Raw genomic sequence first — 18908 nt, 5'->3', positions numbered from 1 at the left:
AGCGTTACGGTTAGGGGTTAGGGGTTAGGGTTAGCGTTAGGGTTAGGGCTAGGGTTAGGGTTAGGGTTAGGTTTACGGCTAGGGTTAGGGTAAGATTTAACGTTAGGGTTAGGTTAGGGTTAGGGTTAGGAGTTAGGGTTAGGGTTTGTATTAGGTTAGTTTTAAGGGCTAAGGATAGGCTTAGGTTTAATGTTGGGTTAGGGTTAGGATTAGGGTTAGGGTACGACTTAGGGCTAGGGTTAAGGCTAGGGTTATGTTTAGGGTTAGGGTTTAAGGTTATGGTTGGGGTTAGGGGTTAGGGGTTAGAGGTTAGGCTTAGGGTTTGCGTTACGGTTAGGTGTTAGGGGTTAGTGTTAGGGCTAAGGTTAGGGTTAGGGTTAGGGCTAGGGTTAGGGTTACGGCTAGGGTTAGGGTTAGGTTAGGGTTAGGGTTAGGAGTTAGTTTTAGAGTTTGTATTGGGTTAGTTTTAAGGGCTAAATTTAGTTTTAGGGTTAAGGTTGGGTTAGGGTTAGGATTAGGGTTAGGGTACGACTTAGGGCTAGGGTTAGGGCTAGGGTTAGGGTTAGGGTTTAGGGTTATGGTTAGGGTTAGGGGTTAGGGGTTAGGGGTTAGGGGTTAGGCTTAGGGTTACTGTTAGGGGTTAGGGGTTAGGGTTAGGGCTAAGGTTAGGGTTAGGGCTAGGGTAAGAGTTAGGGTTAGGGTTAGGGTTTAGGGTTAGGGGTTAAGGGTTAGGGTAAGATTTAGGGTTACTGTTAGGTTACTTTTAGGGTTAGTAGTTAGGGTTAGGGTTTGTATCAGGTTATTTTTAGCGGTTAAGGCTAAGCTTAGGGTAAAGGTTTTGTTATGGTTAGGATTAGGGTTAGGGTACGACTTAGGGCTAGGGTTAGGGCTAGGGTTAGGGTTAGGGTTAGGGTTAGGGTTTAGGGTTATGGTTAGGGTTAGGGGTTAGGCTTAGGGTTAGGGTTAGGGTTAGGGCTAGGGTTAGGTTTAGGGTTAGGTTAGGATTAGGGTTAGGAGTTAGGGTTAGTGTTTGTATTAGGTTAGTTTTAAGGGCGAAGGTTAGGCTTAGGGTTAAGTTTGGGTTAGCGTTAAGGTTAGGGTTTGCTTACGACTTAGGGCTAGGGTTAGGGCTAGGGTTAGGCTTAGTGTTTAGGTTTATGGTTAGAGGTCAGGGGTTAGGCTTAGGTTTAGGGTTACGGTTTAGGGGTTAGGGTTAGGGCTAATGTTAGGTTTAGGGTTAGGGTAAGATTTAGGGTTAGGTTTAGGGTTGGGTTAGGAGTTAGGGTTAGATTTTGTATTAGGTTAGTTTTAAGGGCTAAGTATAGGTTTAGGGTTAGGGCTAGGTGTAGGGTTAGGGTTAGGGTAAGAGTTAGGGTTAGGGTTAGGAGTTAGGGTTAGAGTTTTTATTGGTTTAGTTTTAAGGGCTAAGGATAGGGTTAGGTTTAAGGTTGGGTTAGGGCTAGGATTAGGGTTAGGGTATGACTTATGGCTAGTGTTAGGGTTAGGGTTTAGGGTTATGGTTAGGGTTAGGGGTTAGGCTTAGGGCTAGGGTTAGGGTTAGGGTTAGGGTTACGGCTAGGGTTAGGGTTAGGTTAGGCTTAGGGTTAGGAGTTAGGGTTAGGGTTTCTATTAGGTTAGTTTTAAGGGCTAAGGTTAGTTTTAGGGTTAAGGTTGGGTTAGGGTTAGGATTAGGGTTAGGGTACGACTTAGGGCTAATGTTAGGGCTAGGGTTAGGGTTCCCTGCCCGGTCACATTGCTGTTGCAATAAGTGTATCTCTAGTACAAGAGCAGGTATCGTAATTTCCAATAAGGCATGCTTGCTTTGTTCAGTGCTTTGCTCACTGTAAATTGAAGGCACATGTGAATACTCCTACTGCTCCTCCAGGTGACTCTTATAACTTCTGGTGGTTTGCCCTCCCCCATTCCCAGGTGATTCCACTAATGGTGGTGGGCAGAGGCTCGGGGTATTTGAGCCACAGCCTCTGCTGAGGGAGCTCATTGTGCTCCTGGGTTTCTCTGGTGTTGGTGCTCAGCTCTTCTTTGAGTTCTCTGTAGCTTTTGAGCTGGCTCAGCCCTTTGGGAGGAGGTGTCTGTCTGAGGTAAGAGCTTCAGGACCAGTCAAGGTTCAGCAGCATGTGTGGTAGAAAGTAACACTTGTATGCAGCTTGTTTTTTCCTTTCCGTTCTTTTGTTCAGGTCAGTAATTTTGGTTTGAGTGTTCAGGGGTAGTAAGATGGTTTAATAGTATGCATTGTTTGTTGCTTTTTTTTTTTTAAATTCTTCATGCATTGTGTTTTCCTGGAATTCCCAGCTTTATTGAAAAAGGAACCTTGGGTTTTTTTCACCAGTTCTGCTGTATGCTGTGTAAGTTGATGATGTCTCTCTTAACGGGACCAATGGTGACATTGTTTAGCAGGGGTTAGGGTGAGTGTCTTGTATGCATCTGTATATGGAGTTTTAGTATTTCTGAAGAAAGCAGAAGGGCCTTGAAGCACAACGCCTTTCAGGGTTTGGGATGCCTTGTCGCCTTTCCTCAATGCTCACAGAATGCCATGTTGTCCCTAGAACCTTTGCAGCTTGTGGCAGGCCCCTTGTAGATTAGAAGCCTTGGGACTTGACTTTATTTTGTGGGCATGTAGCAGAGCTCAGAGTCTCTGGGAAGCTGTAGGTTAGGAGGTGCCCCCAGAATTTGGGATGTGGCTCAGAAGAGCGGCTCCTGAGGAGTAGCCACTGAAGGGGGTTCAGGGCTGTGAATCGAGGGCAGGAGGTGTCAGGAAGCAGTGGGGTTCCTTTCCTGACAGTTGAGGAGAAAAGGGGTTTCTGAAGTTCTGGGACTGCTGGGGGGAGGGAGGAGGGTTCACCAGCCCTTTTCAGAGGAGTTTTGCAGGTGGATTTGGATGTCATAGAATCGTAGAATGGTTTGGGTTGGAAGGCACCATAAAGATCCTCTAGTTCCAACCCTTCCACCCCCTGTAATGGGTAGGGACACCTTCCGCGAGACCAGGTTGCTCAAAGCCCCATCTGATCTGGCCTTGAATGCTTCCAGGGAGGGAGCATCCCCAGGTTCTCTGGGCAACCCGTTCCAGTGCCTCGCCACCCCTAGTGAGAAATGTCTTCCTAATGCCTAAGCTAAATGTACTCTCTTTAGGACTGAAGTTGTTACCACCTTGTCCTATTGCTGTACTCCCTTGTAAAAAGTCCCTCTGCAGGTTTCTTATAGGCACCCTTTACGTACCGTGAAGTCTGCTATAAGGTCTCCTGCAAAGCTGCATGCCGGTGAGGGGTCCTCGAAGGTGAGGCGGTTGTTGGCCGGGTCGGTGTTGAATAGCTAAGTGTTATGGGGCTGCTCGGTTAAGCATTTACCTTCCATTCTGGAGGCGTTGTGTGGGCTATCTTTGAATTGGATGAGCGTTTGAGGTGAGCTGTGGATTAGTGAGGAGGAGCGGAGGGCTGTGGACTTCTCATGAGTGCCACACTAAGTTGGTGTCTCTCGGTACCTTAGGTACCACGAGTGAAGACGGCTGCAGGGCCTGAGACTGGAATGAGTGGGGAAGCGAACACAGTGGGACTTGTGAGGAGGGGGGAGATGGGGAAGTGGTTGGCGTTGGCCAGCGGGATGCTTACTCCCCTTTCTGATTTGTGGGTTTTTTTGTTTGTTTGTTTGTTACATTGCAGATGTTGAAGAGCAATGTGTCCCCTTGAGGAACATCCCGGTTAGCCCGTGTGTTTTTGTGGAGGATGGATTTGGACCCTCGGCCCTCTGAAAGCTAAGTTGAGGGACCCGGGCTGGGGAGCAGCTGGGAGGAAGGGACAAAGCTGGGAACTGCAGGGAGGGGTTTTACAGTTAGTGCAGGAGAGAGGGCTGTCCCAAACCAGTCACCTTTGCGCAGGTGAAGGGAGCGGGTTGCTTTTCAGCACGAGACCAGCGTGTGCCGGGCAGGACGGTTCCGGCCTGTGTGTGTGGTGGTGCGCGGTTTGTGTAGTCTGTCCTCCGTGGCTTAGACCTTCCTCAGATCTCAACGTCCTCGTCGCGCTTTGTGCCGGGGGAGCACGGCACGCGCTTTAGGCGCCGTCCCTAGGGTCTCGAATGCTCTTACTCATCGGCCCGGTGCCAATCGGGTGCTTCTTTTCTTGCATTTGGAGCTCTAAAGCATGGATTGGTCTCGGCAGATTCCAGTCGGTTCATTTTGTGGCGTTCTTTTGGGCCTCTTTGGCAGCTCCGCTCTCTAGCCGTCCGTTTTCTCAGACTGGGAGTTCTTCCCCGCATCCTGATGTTCCTAGGTCTTGATGACAGGCTTCTGGCGCATCCATCATCTCGGTTTTGACAGTACCATCTTGGTACAGGCTGTTACGTTGGACTCCTCGGGGGTCTGCCGTACAGCCTCCTCGCCTCAGTGTTTTGGACCCTCTAGGTCATCTTGCTGGACGGCACCTCCCGCTCGGGAGTCATTCTTCTTGCCGAGAGTGTCCTCTCTGAATCACCTTGTCTGTACTGTTCTGTCTTGTGTTGGTGTGTGCACAGGTGTGTTTGGCTTGGAGCCGCTCTGCCCGGGGCTGTAGAGTCGGGGTAGGTGGAACAGCGGTAAGAGTCTATGGGTGAAATGTTGATTTGCCTTAATTGTTTAGGCAAGGGTCGTACAGTCATCTGGGATCGAGCAGGCATTGGTGGGCTGTGTGGACGGCAACGTTGAGATTTCTTTATGGCAATGATTGTAGGCTTGTGGCAGAGGCTGTTGAGGGGTGGTGAAGTGGATTTGAGCCTCTAAGGTGTTGAGGCTTGCACGTGATGGGCTTAAATTTTGGCCCTGTTTTTTTTGTTGGTTTTGGGTTTTGTTTTTGAAAAAATGGCTGGTTGTAGCTGGAGTACTGGTATTCCTAGATGGAATCAAGATCTCTGGAGTTGTTAGGCTCTTGCTCTGCATCCAGGATGACTCGTTCAATATGGGGTTTTTTTCAGATGTGGAGAGACAAGATGCGTGCCCCAGAGCGACGGAGGAGGGGAGCGGAGCGCCATAAGGAGGTGGGTCTGTGAGTGGAGTCGGAGGGAAGATGCGGCCGGTGGCTCTATGACTAGCTGATGGGGTTCTTTTTTTCTTTTATTTGGAAGGTGCAAAGCAAGGAGCGAAGCGGGCCATCAACACTGGAGGTGTCTCGGGCAAGGTGAGCTGTGACTACTGGGTTAAAGGAATCGTTCCTTTGGAGGTGTTGCATTGTTGGCAAAGTTGGAAGCGTCCCTTGTTTGTTTTTTGCAGGTAGTACGTGTGCTTTGACATGGCAAGCTCTCGATGACAGAGCAGGGTAGTTTAGCGGCCAAGGTAAAGGAGAGGGAGTTGGGAATCGGTCTGGGCAGGCTGAGGGTTTCAGGCAGCCTCTCAGCATGCATATTCTGCTTTGGTTTTTGCAGGTGGCGCACGCAGCCTCAGAGGAGCCATGCCGCAGGCCAATGAGGAGTTTGAGAAGGTGAGCTGGTTGTGGGCTGAGTCGGTGTTGAATATCAAATATTACGTGGTTGCTTGGTTAAGCATTTATCTTTTGTGTTGCAGGCGCTATGCAGGCCACCTTTGGATTTGGATGAGCATTGGAGGTGAGCTGTGGATTAGGGAGGAGGAGAATGGGCCTGGTGAGTCTCACAACTGCTATGCTAATTTTGTGTGTCCTGCTGTCTCAGGTACCATGAGTGATGATGGCCGCAGGGTCTGACTCTGGAATAAGCAGGTAAGCATACCGCTGTGGTGTGTGTGATTAAGTGGGGGGTTGGGAAAGTAGTTGGTGTTGGCTGATGGGTTATTGCCTCTTCCGATTTTGTTGCTTTTTTTTTTTTTGTCTTTACTGCAGATGATGAAGAGGAGTCTGGCGACTGCCAGATCGTCCCAGTTAGCCCATGTGATTTTTGCGGAGGATGGATTCATACCCTTGGCCCTCTGAAAGTTAAGTTGAGGGACCCGGGCTGGGGAGAGGCTGGGAGGGAGGGACAAAGCTGGGAATTGACAGGAGGGGTTTTAAAGTTAGACTGGGAGGACAGGGCTGTCCAGGAGCAGTCCTGTTTGGGCAGATGAAGGGAGCGGGTTGCTCTTGAGCCCGAGACCAGCGTGTGCCAGGCAGGGCAGTTCCAGCCTGTGTCTGTGGTGGTGTGTAGTTTGTGTAGTCTGTCTTGTGTGCTTAGACCTTCCTCGGGTCTCAATGCCATGATCAGTCTTTGCGCTGGAGGAGCGTGGCATGCACTTCGGGCACCGTCCCTAGGGTCTCGAATGCCCTTACTCATCGGCACTGTGCCAGTCGGGTGCTTCTTTTCTTGCACTCGGAGCTCTAAAGCGTGGATTGGTGTTGGAAGGTTCCCACCCATCCTCTTTTGTGGCGCTCTTCCGGGCTGCTTTGGCAGCTCTGCTCTCTAGCTGTGTCTTGTCTTGGACTGGGAGTTCTTCCCTGCACCTTGATGTTCCTAGGTCTTGATGACAGGCTTCTGATGCATCCATCATCTTGGTTTTGACAGTACCATCTTGTAACGGGCTGTTACTTTTGCCTCTTCTTCTTTGGGGCTGTTGTAGAGCCTCCTTGCTTCATGGTTTTGGGTGCTGTAGGTCAATTTGCCAGTTGGCACCTCCTGTCTGGGGGTCATTCTTCTTGTTGAGAGTTTTCTCTCTTTGAATCACCTTGTTGGTAGTGTTCTGTGTTGTGTTGGTCTGTGCACAGGTGCATTTGGCTTGGAGCTGCTCTGCCTGGGGCTGTAGAGTCAGGGGTAGGTGGAACAGCGATAAGAGTCTACGGGTGAAATGTTGATATGTGTAGATTGCTAGCATTGAGGGTTAAAAGATTTTTGAGTCATTGCATGCCAGTAGGGGAGTGGATTGCAAGTGGATTGTGAGGTAGAATATAGTAAGGCAGTAACTGGGCGTGGGTGTTTATGTGGACACTTTGTGGTAAGCTTCTCGAAATGGTTAAGGCATTGAGGTTTTTGTTTTTGGAATCGGTGGGAAGCAGGTGTTTGGAGCTGTGGAGGATTTCTTTTTATGCTGGGGGTGAAGTGTGTATTCAAGAGTTTTGTGTGTTGGTTTGGCAGGTGATCACAGGCCACGAGGCAACTGAAGGAACCTCGCATTTAGGCGATGTGGCTGCTACGGAGGTTGGACTGTGACAAGTGCCACTATGAAAGCTAAGTATCTGGTTGAAAATCTGTGTAGGGTGCAGATGGTGTGTGTTGAAGTGTTGCTGTAATGGAAGGGTAGTTTGTGGGGAGCTTGGAAGGAGGTTCGGCTGGGGGTTTTGCAGGCAGGGTGATTTTTGAGGCCCCGGGTGCTGCGAGTAAGGGGCGAGGGCCCCTTGACCCCCTTTGGTGGCAGGATGGGTTAGTTGAGAGTGAGGGCTCATGTGCGTGTGATCTGAATGAGTGGTGTGTTATGAATGTGTCTAACCTTGTAGGGTTATGTGGTTTAGCTTTTTAGTGGTCTCTTGCAGGGTGGAAGTAGAGATGTTTGTTAGGCAATTAGGAAAAAAAAAATACAATTAGAATAAAAAATCCCCAGCCATGGGATTTTTTTTTCCCCCCAGCTGCGGTTTTTTTTTTTCCCCCAGTTGTGGCCACTCTGTGAGGCGATGTTCATGGTCAATGTTCAGACCGGGGTTAGGCTTGGGCCAGGGTTTTGGCAGGCAGGGCGTTTTTTGAGGGCCCTGGTGCGGCAGGCACAGGGCAATGGCCCCTTGAGGGTGGCAGGCTGTTGGATGAGTTGAGAGTGAGGGCCGGTGTGCATGCGATGTCAATGTGTAGTGTGTTGTGAATGTGTGTAACCTTGTAGGGTTATGCGTTTTGACTTTTTAATGTTTTTTTTCCTTTCAGGTTGTACAGGTGAGATGGTTTCCAGGGAATTAGAATTGGAAAAAAAAATACAATTAGAATAAAAAAAAAACTCTAGCTGAAGGATTTTTTTTTTCCCCAGCCAGGGTTGTGGGTTTTGTTGTTCCCCCTGTCCCCGTCCCCCCCCCCCCGTCCCCGCTGCGCTGTGAGGTGATGTTCATCGCCAATGTTCAGATGGGGGTCAGGCTCGGGCCAGGGTTTTGGCAGGCAGGGGGATTTTTTTCTAGGCGCCTGGGAACGGTGCTCCCCTGGAACATGGTCACTGCCAATTAGTGCAGGGAATTATGTTAGTCAGCGGATGGTCTTTAGAAGATAGTTGAGGATTTTGCGGGTGAAGGGTGGGGGGAGTTGGACTAGAGGGCTAGTATGGAGTAGGCCAGGGTTGTGAAGTGTGTGAGTGTAACTGTATTTTTCCTTGGTGTGTTTGTAAAATATTTGGGTGCTCTTTGTAGTTTGTGATGTAATGATATTTTTCGATTTCTGTTTTTGTGCCTAGGTGTGGAAGTGGACAGTCTGTGAAAAGGAGTGGAGCAACTCCTTTTCTATTTGAGAACAGGGCTTGTGGAGGTAATGTCACCTCGGGCAGTAAAACTTCTGGATGTGCAACAATGGAGATAATGGCAGTGAGGAATGTGGAAAAGACTGATATGTTGGAACATGGTTTGTGAACTCAGAACATGGTCTGTAAACTTTGTATTTAAATACCATGTGAAACAATAATAAAAAGGAGTAGGATATGGCACTGTCCCTGTGTGTAATTAAGAAAAAAAATAAAACATTTACCTTTATGGTGGAAGTCATTTTATATTGCAATTTTTGAATTTGCTGTTGTACAACTGTATTGTAAAACTGTATTGTAAAAATGTGAAGTTGCTATGGTGAAACTGTATTGTAGAACTTGAACACTGGTATAGCGAAACTTTGCAGTTGCTTTTGTGAAATCGTGTGGTGAAACTTGAACGTTGCTATCCTAAAACTGTACTGTGACAGTTGGACGTTGCCACTGTGACAGTTGGACGTTGCCACTGTGACAGTTGGACGTTGCCACTGTGACAGTTGGACGTTGCCACTGTGACAGTTGGACGTTGCCACTGTGACAGTTGGACGTTGCCACTGTGACAGTTGGACGTTGCCACTGTGACAGTTGGACGTTGCCACTGTGACACTTAAATTTAAAACAAAAGAGCAGTAGCAGATGGTTCAGGCTCTGGGAGGAAAGAGTTATAAAATGAAGGTAAAAATTTACTCCCACGGCAGAAGCCATTTCCTACTGTAACTTTGCAGTACTGCTGCCCTTAACCTTAGATTTTGCAGTACTATAGCGCTTAAGCGCAGCAGTACTGCACAATCTGAACTTAACTGAAAATTAGCACTACTGCTGCGCTTAAATGTAATTTTAAGTTTAAAAGCAAACATTAAAAAAAAAAAAAAAGCAGTAGAAATTGGTAAACTCCCTGGGAGCAGAAAGTTAAAAAAAAAAAAAAAAAAAAAAAACAAAACAGGAAACACTTGCTCCTGGGCAGGAAGCCCATTTCTACTGCTGCACCAAACTTACATATTCTTAATATTTTTTTTTTATAGATTATCTCCACTTTCCCCACCTACCTACCACTTAATGAGGTAAGTCCACCCCCAAGCACCCACCCCTGGTGTTAGTGGGCTCCCCCAGCACCTGCCCTGGGATTAGCAGGCCCTGCCCCAAGCACCAGCCCCCTAATTAGCAGCCCCACCCCCAGTAGGTAATCCTTCCCCAACCCCCACCCCCTAATTAGGAGCCCTGCCCCCACTACCTACTCCCTCCCTGAGCCCCACCCCCTACTTTGCACACCTCTACACACCCCCCAATGCAATAATTAAAGTAAGCTAGAAGTCTCCCCATAGTAATCAATTAGGGTAATAGCTGCCACGTGCCCCACTCCTCCAGTTTTAGTTAGCTCAAGGTAGGGTTAGGGTACCATTGGGACCCAGAACCCCACCCTAACCCTACTGAGGGGGTACCCCCACATTACACCCCCTAGTGCTCTATGGTAAGGGGACCTCTTAGACGTAGAACCCCACCCTAACCCCAGTGGGGGACCCCCACTTAGGGCCCCCAATCCGTAGGGTTGTGGTTAGGGCTCTGCAGGGCTATGGTTAGGGGGGGTTAGGGGTCCCTGCGTTTGCAGGCACTCTAGACCCCAGGGACCCCTAACCCCAGACTGCCCTAACCCTACCTTGGGGCTCCCTGGCCACAACCCTAAACACCCATAATCCTAGCTTTGCGGAACCCCAGGCTGCACTACCCCATGTCCCCTGGAACCCTAGTCACTGGAAACCCTACTGTAGAGGAACCCTAATTAGGGTTACACCAAGTGGGCGGGGCCTCACTGGAGAGCAGTATGAGAGGTGGGACAGAGCCCTGTGGTGGCTGGATGTGGGTTAGGGATAAGGAGTTAGGGGCTAGGGTTAGTCTTAGGGCCGTTAGTGGTTAGGGTCAGAGTAGCGGGTTAGGGGTTATGGGGTCAAAGGTCACAGGGTCAAGGTCAAATATCATGGGGTCAAAGGTCATGGGGTTAAGTCAAAGGTCACTGGGCTCAGGTACCAAAGGTCAGAGGGCCAAAGGTAATGCTGCCAAGGGCTAAACTTCATGGAGGTCAGGGGTCCATGCTCACAGGTCAGGGGTCAAAGGGTTAGGATTAAGTTGTCAGTTTATGGTTAGGGGTTAGGGTTTAGGATTAGGATTACGGTGTCAGGTTAGGGTGTTGGGTTGTGTTGTGAGGTTAGGGTGTCGGGTTAGAGTTAGGGTGTTGTGTTAGGGTTAGGCTTAGGGGTTAGGGTGTTGGGTTAGGTGTTAGGGTGTCGGGTTAGGATTTAGGGTTAGAAGTTAGGGTTAATGTTAGCATATCACGTTACGTGTTAGGATGTCAGCTTAGGGTTAGAGCCATTAGGGTGTCAGGTTATGGTGTCGGTTTAGGGATTAGGTTGTCGGGTTAGGGTCTTGGTTTACGGTATCGGGTTAGGGTTAGGAGTTAGGGTAAGAGTTAAGGTTAGGGTTAGGACTTAGGGTTTGTATTAGGTTAGTTCTAAGGGCTAAGGTTAGGCTTAGGGTTAAGGTTGGGTTAGGATTAGGGTTAGGGTATGACTTAGGACTGGGGTTAGGCTTAGGGTTAGGGTTACAGTTAGGGGTTAGGGCTAGGGTTAGGGTAAGAGTTAGGGTTAGGAGTTAGGGTTAGGGTTTGTATTAGGTTAGTTTTAAGGGCTAAGGTTAGGATTAGGGTTAGGGTACGACTTAGGGTTAGGGTTTAGGGTTAGGGGTTAGGGTTACGGTTAGGGTTAGTGCTAGGGTTAGGGTAAGAGTTAGGGTTAGGTTAGGGTTAGGAGTTAGGGTTAGGGTTTGTATTAGGTTAGTTTTAAGGGCTAAGGTTAGGCTTAGGGTTAAGGTTGGGTTAGGGTTAGGATTAGGGTTAGTCTTAGGAGTTAGGGTTAGGGTGTTAGGGGTTAGGGTGTCGGGTTAGGGGTTAGGGCCCTGTCTTCCCTATTCCGCATTCTGGTCCCTCCCTGCCCCTCCCCGCCTCTCCCCTGGTCCCCTCTCTTTCCCACACCACTGCCTTTTTTGTTTGTTTGTTTGTTTGTTTTTCTTTCTTCCCTTGTACCCCTGATACTGAAAAGCCGGTCGAAGAAACTCCCTAAGACTCGTTTTGGAGTTTTAGAAAGCAGGCATTCTTCATTGCAGCGCTGGCTGCACGGGGGATAGTTCCACCTAGCGTGCATGCCACAGCTTTAGCACAAACAGGTTATACAGAATAACTAATTGCATGTTAATCAGATTAGTATACATATACATAAAAACGACGGCAACCGATTATCATAGTACTGCCTACGTCCGATCACGTGCAATGAAGGATCCATTTGAGACGAAGGGCTGCTTTTGCAACCACCGACCCATCTGAAGTTCTTGCTGGCTGTCCTCGAAGTCTTTATTCTTGTCCTTGTTCTTTGATCTTGAAGCTTAACGCAGGTTCAATCACACGTGGTCAGTTTCAGCATTGTTCTCATCCAGCGTACAGGAACATCTAGTCATAAGAGCAAAGAACTGCAAAACTTAGGAGTACCTACCTCTGCTAGTCGATTGCTTGGCTATACTTTTGTCTATTGTTTCAATCGTAGTGTTAGTGTAAGATTTCTAATAATTATTTACCAAATCTCACTTTTGCAGTCACCTAGCAGCAAACCAGTTTCCACAGCTGGTACAAAATATTAAAACCATCCCAATATTTAGACATGCCATACAGAATGTATGGAAATAGGCTATCAGAGGTGTCTGAGGGGCAGAGGGAGCGCCGGGGGGCGCCCCGAGCCCCAGAGCAGACTCGCTGGCAGGACTCGATAGGCACGCGACTGACTGAATAAACGCTGGCCGCCCGTCCCCTTTGCCCTCCGGGCTGCGTTTGCGCTCCCTTTGCACGAGTGGAGGGGCCGTGAGGGAGCCCAGGGGAGGAGGAGGTGAGGCGCTGGTGGGGTCGGGCCGTGTCCCCCCTGTTCCTGCTGGGCTCCAGCTGTTGCAAATATTCCGGTAAAGAAATCAAAATTTAATCACATAGAAGAGTTAGGTTTGATTAAGAAGTAAAATTGTGAAGCATAACGTATAGGATCGTTAAGTTTGAAACGTAGCCATAGAAACTTTAGGAGGAGCTGTGTTACGCGTGACTCTAGGAACCTTAATATTGTTAAAGTTTGAAAGAGCTAACCCTAGAAACCTCACCAGGAAGTTACTGGTTCTCCTACCTTCTGTTTCAGGAAACTAAGGAAACCGTCGGGGACGCCAGTTTGCTGCTTGGAAACCCCCTTACCCTTCCCATCTCCATTTGAGGATCGAAGATGCCAGTCAGCAGAGCTAAGTGTAACTGACCAATGATTGTTTTTAAATAAGAATATTGATAAGGTTATATAATCAAAGGACCGATCATTATAAAGGTTAAATTTAAGAACGAGCATAGTATGCATTTTTACGGAAGGAGCTTAGGTAACAATGACCTGACAGGAAAAGTCTGTAAAAACTGATGGATTTTGATACTAAGCGGGACACGCCTTTGGAGGAGCGATCCCCCGTGTCCCCAGCGCTGCGATAAACAAAGTGCCCGCTGCTTAACTTCAGGTTGGTGTTAAGGAGTTTTATTCCGGATTTCGGGAACGGTTTTGGCGACCCAGATGGGACCTTGCGAGTGAGACTGGACGAGATCGAGTGTCGATCGAACTCCGGCCGGCACCGAGGTATTCTCGTGGAGAACCGTCACCCTCGACTCGCAAAGCTCCTCGCAGCGTTCCCTGGAAAAAAAGGTAAGGCGCCGCTGCTTTGGAATTTGTTTGGAAAGCCTGCCCGTGAGGTGCGGCGAAAGCTTCGCAGGGTTGGGGCTTGGAGGGTACCCGTCTGCAGTGGAAGCCTAGGCGTCTGCCCGTAAGTCATAAGCGAAAGCTATTGCTGGGTTGGACTTTGTGTATTATTTGGGACAACTGTCATTTGCATTTGTTTGGTATTTGGTATTTGAATGTATAGAAGTATAAAGGCATCAGCAAAATTGTTTAAGAATAAGAGTGCAGGAAATGGAACCGCTGATGAAAAGTTACCAAAACCATCACCGTTGGGACGTTTATTGGCACATTGGGGTGAATTGCAGGAAAAATGGTAAACAAACAGAACTTTGAGTTACAATACTATATTGCAATTACTGTTGTTTTGTAGGAGAGAGAGAGTAAATGGAATAAAGTGCCATAGGTAGATTTGTTCTTTTTAAGTGAACGTATCTGACGGGGAGTCTCCCAGCAGAACCTCTGGTTACAGCTAAACCGGGAGAACAGAAAATGGAATTTGAATTGACACTAGAGTCACCTTTTCAGTTTTAAATACCTTAGAGGGAGAGTTAAGTTTTGAAGAAATTGGTGGTGTCGGTGCAACAAGTGAACGAGAAACTAGACCCTTCTTTAAATCTTTAACAATGAAATTAGGAAAGCAATGGGTCACTCAGCAGTTTTTGTATGTGCCAGATTCTCCTAAAACCCTGTTAAGGAGAGATCTATTTGAGAACTTAGAGGCAGAAGTTAAATTAAAAAATGGAGAGATTAAAACTTCAATTCCAGAAACTAAACGTATCGAAGCAGTGGCTTTGTTGTTAACAGGATGGTTACCGAAAGCAGAAGATTATACCAGTCAAAGTCTAATGCTGTAATTCCAATCGTCTGGACTGGGAAGTTCCTGGTAAATCCAAAAAGCAGAACCTGTGAGAGTTGATTTAAAGCCAGGATGGAATCCGGTAAGAATTAAACAATACCCCCTAAGACCGGAAAGTCGGAAAGGGTTAGCAATGGTAATACAAACATTTTTAAGATACAAATTGTTAATAGAATGCGAATCCAGATATAACACCCCGATCTTGCCTGTTAAAAGGCTAATGAAAAAGATGGTAGATTAGTTCAAGACCTCCTCAGAGCAATAAATCAAATAGTACAAGATATTCATCCGGTAGTAGCAAATCCTTATACTTTGTTAGCAACCCTAACGGAGAAACAAGAATGGTTCACAGTGTTAGACCGAAAAGATGCCTTTTTCCGTATTCCCTTGGATCCCAGTAGTCAAGAGGTTTTTGCTTTGGAATGGGAAAATCCTGAGACTGGGAGAAAAACACAATATACGCGGACAGTCTTGCCTCAAGGCTTTAAGAATAGTCTTACCATTTTTGGAAATCAATTGGCACGAGAATTAGAGATTTGGAAGAAAGAAAATAATCAAGAAATCTTGCTGAAATATATGGATGATCTGTTAATTGTAGCTGAGACGGAAGAACAATGCACAAAGCTAACTATTAACTTTTTGAACTTTTGGGGAATCGGTGGATATCGAGCGTCAAAAGAAAAAAACCCAAATAACCCAGAAAGAAGAAACTTATTTAAATGAGTTTTAAAATCCTAAAAGGACAGAGACAATTGGGAACTGAGAGAAAAGAGGCAATTTGTCGTCTCCCCGAACCTAAGACGAAAAAAATTAATGACGAGCGTTGCCGGGAATGGTCGAGTGGTGTCACCTGTAGATTATAAATTGTGGCTTGCTGGCCCGACCTTTATAGGAGCAGCTCAAAACCTCAAACGATGGATTGGACCGATGCCGAGAAAGCTACTTTCCAAGAACTGAAACAGGCTGTAAGAGGGGTGCCAGCCCTAGGCCTGCCAGATCTCACAAAGAAGACACTTGAACTTTTTGCTCGTGAAAGAAGAGGTATAGCTCTGGGTATCCTGGCCCAATACGTAGGGCCAAGTGGGCGAGCTGTGGCCTACTTCTCGAAGCGATTAGGTAATGTGAGTCTGGGATGCTCTGGTCGTCCGAGAGCCGTCGCTGCAACTGTGCTACTGATCCAGGAAGCTCGTAAGTTCACCTGAGGACAAAGGATTAGAGGACAAAGGATTACTGTACGTTTCCCATATGATAACTGTTGTGCTAAAACAGAGAGGGGGGCATTGGGTATCCCCTAGCAGGATGCTGAAATACCAAGTGGTGTGGCTGGAACAAGATGATGTTTACCTAAACACTACTACCACCGTTAACCCTGTTGCGTTTTCAACAACCGATCAAGTTAAAGGAGGAGAACTGGAACGTGACTGCTTGCAGACAATCGAAAGAGTTTACTCCAGCTGACTGGATCTCTGAGATGTGCCGCTAGAAGAAACAGATTGGGAACTGTATGCCGACAGAAGCGGTTCCATCTGTGAAGGAAAACGTTTATCAAGATAGACAATAACTACTGAGGAGGTAATTGTGTTGCCAACTTTGCCTTCGACGATATCTGCCCAAAAGGCTGAATTGATAGCTCTCATTCGAGCTCTGGAACTAAGTCAAGGAAAGCGAGTCAACACTTTTGGACAGACTCAAAGTATGCTTTTGGAGTAGTACGTGCGCATGGAGCGATACGGAGAGAAAGAGGACCGTTACCCGCGCAAGGAACCACCATTCAGCACGCAGAACAAGTACTGAAATTGTTAGAAACCATTCAAAAACCAACAGCAGTCACGATAATGCACTGTAAAGCACATCAGTTAGGTAAGACCGGTCCGAACGCAGGTAACCGACTGGCCGATAAAGCTGCTAAAGAGGCTGCGGAAAAAGGCATCCTAGCACTAGTTCCAGAGAAAAGTATAAAATTGCCTAAAGAAACTCCAAATTATAACGAAAAAGATGAAGAATTAATTATTAGATTGCAGGCTAACAAAATGAAACAGGATAGGCTGTAACACCGACAGGTCAAATAATAGTCCCACCCACAATAATAAGAGAAATTGCCCGAGCTGAACATCACAAAGTATATCGGGGAACAGAAAGTGAAATACGACAAAGATTGTTTAAACAATTAGAAGCGGATGTGAAATTTATATATAAAAATGTCCCCGAATCAGTAATAAGATCATCTTTGGGATTATGAAATAAGGAAATTTTTTAGGAGAATATTAGCAAATTGACTTTATAGAATTGCCTTGAAAAGAAGGATCTATCCTAGTTTTAGTTGATATCTTTACTGGGTGGCCCGAGGCTTTCCCTTGTCGCACCGAGAAAGCAAGGGAAGTAGTCAAAGTCTTGCTCAAAGAGATAATACCAAAATGTGGGGTGCCTGTAAGAATGTCATCTGACAATGGCCCTCATTTTATAGCAAAGATTATGAGACAAGCTGAGCAAAGTATTATCTATAGATTGAGACTATCACACCCCATACAGACCACAAGCGGGGGGGGGGGCGGGGGGGGGGGGAAGAGAGGGAGGGGGGGGGAGAGAGAGAGAGAGAATGAACTATACCCTTAAGCAACAGTCGAGTAAAATTTGTCAGGAAACCTCACTCCTCACGTGGGTTAAAGCATTACCCATGGCTCTATTAAGAATCAGAGTATAGCCAGAAGAGAAAGAAAATTTAAGTCATTATGAAATGTTTTATGAAAGACCATATCAAGAGTCCTATGTTCTGAGTATCTTGAGTGCCTTTGGAGATAGGTTTTTAAAAGGTGTTATGATTTCTTTAAGCAATTCTTTTCAAGAACTTTGTCAGTATGTCTCCACAGCTGGACCCTTAGAATTGGACGTAGCAGCGCATCCCTTCCGACCAGGAGATTGAATGTATGTAAAATCACTGAGAAGTGGAAAGGACCGTATCGAGTCATTTTAACAACCCTTATAGCGGTAAAGGTCTGGGAGAAGAACCTTGGCTTCATTATTCAAGAATAAAGAAAGCACCAACAAGAAATTGGAAGTCTAAAGAAACTGGCCCTTTAAAACTGAAAATCTATAAGTAAGTTTCACATTATCTATTTGGGAAAACAGCTGTGTAAAGTTTATACTATTGGGGTTGCTATTAGGAATATTGTCGAGGGCAATAATCTTTTTGTGCGTTTAGAGGGTGTATGTATTTTTTTTTGAGGGGTTCCAAACATGAGATAAACAAAATGAAACAATTATTGTTTGAGCTGTGTTAATCTTGATATTAACCGTTTTTGTAATTTGGTTTAAAAAACCAAAAATCTAGTTTTGTAACTGATTCAAAGTTTTGTAAAGACACAAAATTGAACCTCAGTAACAGCCTGCCTTCCGATTCCAAAGTCAGATGAAAATCTAGTTCCGTGGAGAATACTGACATTGAATTTAACCAAAACTTGAGAAAAGATGCAGAACAATGAGAATCATTTTAGCAAATTAAATGGGATGGATTTAAAAGGCAATTATTTTTTTTAAATTTGAAAGAAGGAATTAGAGCGTTGTGAATTATAACATTACCAAACCATCCACCTCATGGACAAAAGAATTAATTTACTCGCCCTTCGGGAGAAACTTGTACAGGCAGCCCTTGGGGCTGTCAGTTGCCAAAACCGTAGCGACAAGTGCAGGAAGGAACTTGGGATCATATTTAAAATATAAAACGATGTTTAGAATTTCCTGGAGTTCCAGGATCCTTGTTAGAGCCACCCAGAGTCGGGACCGTCTATGGAAATTTAGACTGGTTTAGACAACCAGAGAAAAATCACACATCCTAAACAGAGCTGAATGAAGGTTTATACTTGCAGCTCCTCTGACCCCAAACTCCAACGACTTTCTCTAGTAGCTAAAGCTCTCAGATGGGGATGTGTTTGTAGAAAGTATAATAATATTTTACATGATCTTTGGTCGCCTCTTAATAACGGAAAACATTTAGCTTGGAGTTGACTGTATTAAAGGACAGGTGAAAAGTTCAGGGTTAACTGTTTGGGTGACTAGTGATGATATATGATCCACTCACCTTTTCATGAAGGAGAAAGGCAAATCGTGGACTTCAGCCTTAATAACTCTCTCCTCTCTCTGGAAGAAATCTCCCTTGTGGCCTCGCTGGTGGACCCGGGTAAATGGAAAAGATGATACCTGGCAATCGCCAAGTCTTAGAACTAAAATAAGATGGGTATTCAAATCTGTATTTTGACCCCAGTTAACACCCCTTCCAAATGAGATGACTCTTGCCACCTTTCATTCAATCGAGGAAGTGCCTGCTGCTTAACTTCCCATGGGTGTTGAGAAGTTTTGTTCCGGGTTTCGGTCCCCCAGCTGCGGGCCGGGGCTGGAGGAGCCGCAGGTGCGGGCAGTGAGGCTGCTGGGGCCGTCCCCTCCCTGGAAAGGGGGGGCTGCCGGGGGAGGGGCCGGGGCGGGGCCGGTGGGAGCCGAGGCAGGAGCGGAGCGGAGCGGTGGCCGGGCTGCGGCTGCCCCTCGGGAGAAGGTGAGCGGGGCCGGGCGCCCCTCGGACGGCGAACGTCGGAGGCGGGGGTGGCCCGGGGGAGGTGGGGGCCGCCGGTGCAGAGGCCGGGGGGGAGCCCTGGGGGCTCACAGGGGGCTGGGACCACGTGCGCGCGGGGGGGGGGGGGTGGGCTCACAGGGCGGCTGGGAGCAAGTGCGCGCGGGGGGGAGGGCTCACAGGGGGGCTGGGAGCAAGTGCGCGCGGGGGGGGGGGCTCACAGGGGGGCTGGGAGCAAGTGCGCGCGGGGGGGGGCTCACAGGGGGGCTGGGAGCAAGTGCGCGCGGGGGGGGGGCG

The sequence above is a fragment of the Buteo buteo genome, unplaced genomic scaffold, assembly GCF_964188355.1.
Source record: "Buteo buteo unplaced genomic scaffold, bButBut1.hap1.1 HAP1_SCAFFOLD_92, whole genome shotgun sequence".
In the NCBI taxonomy this organism is placed as follows: Eukaryota; Metazoa; Chordata; class Aves; order Accipitriformes; family Accipitridae; genus Buteo; species Buteo buteo.
The sequence above is the reverse complement of the archived record's forward strand: the minus strand, read 5'-3'. Positions refer to the sequence as shown.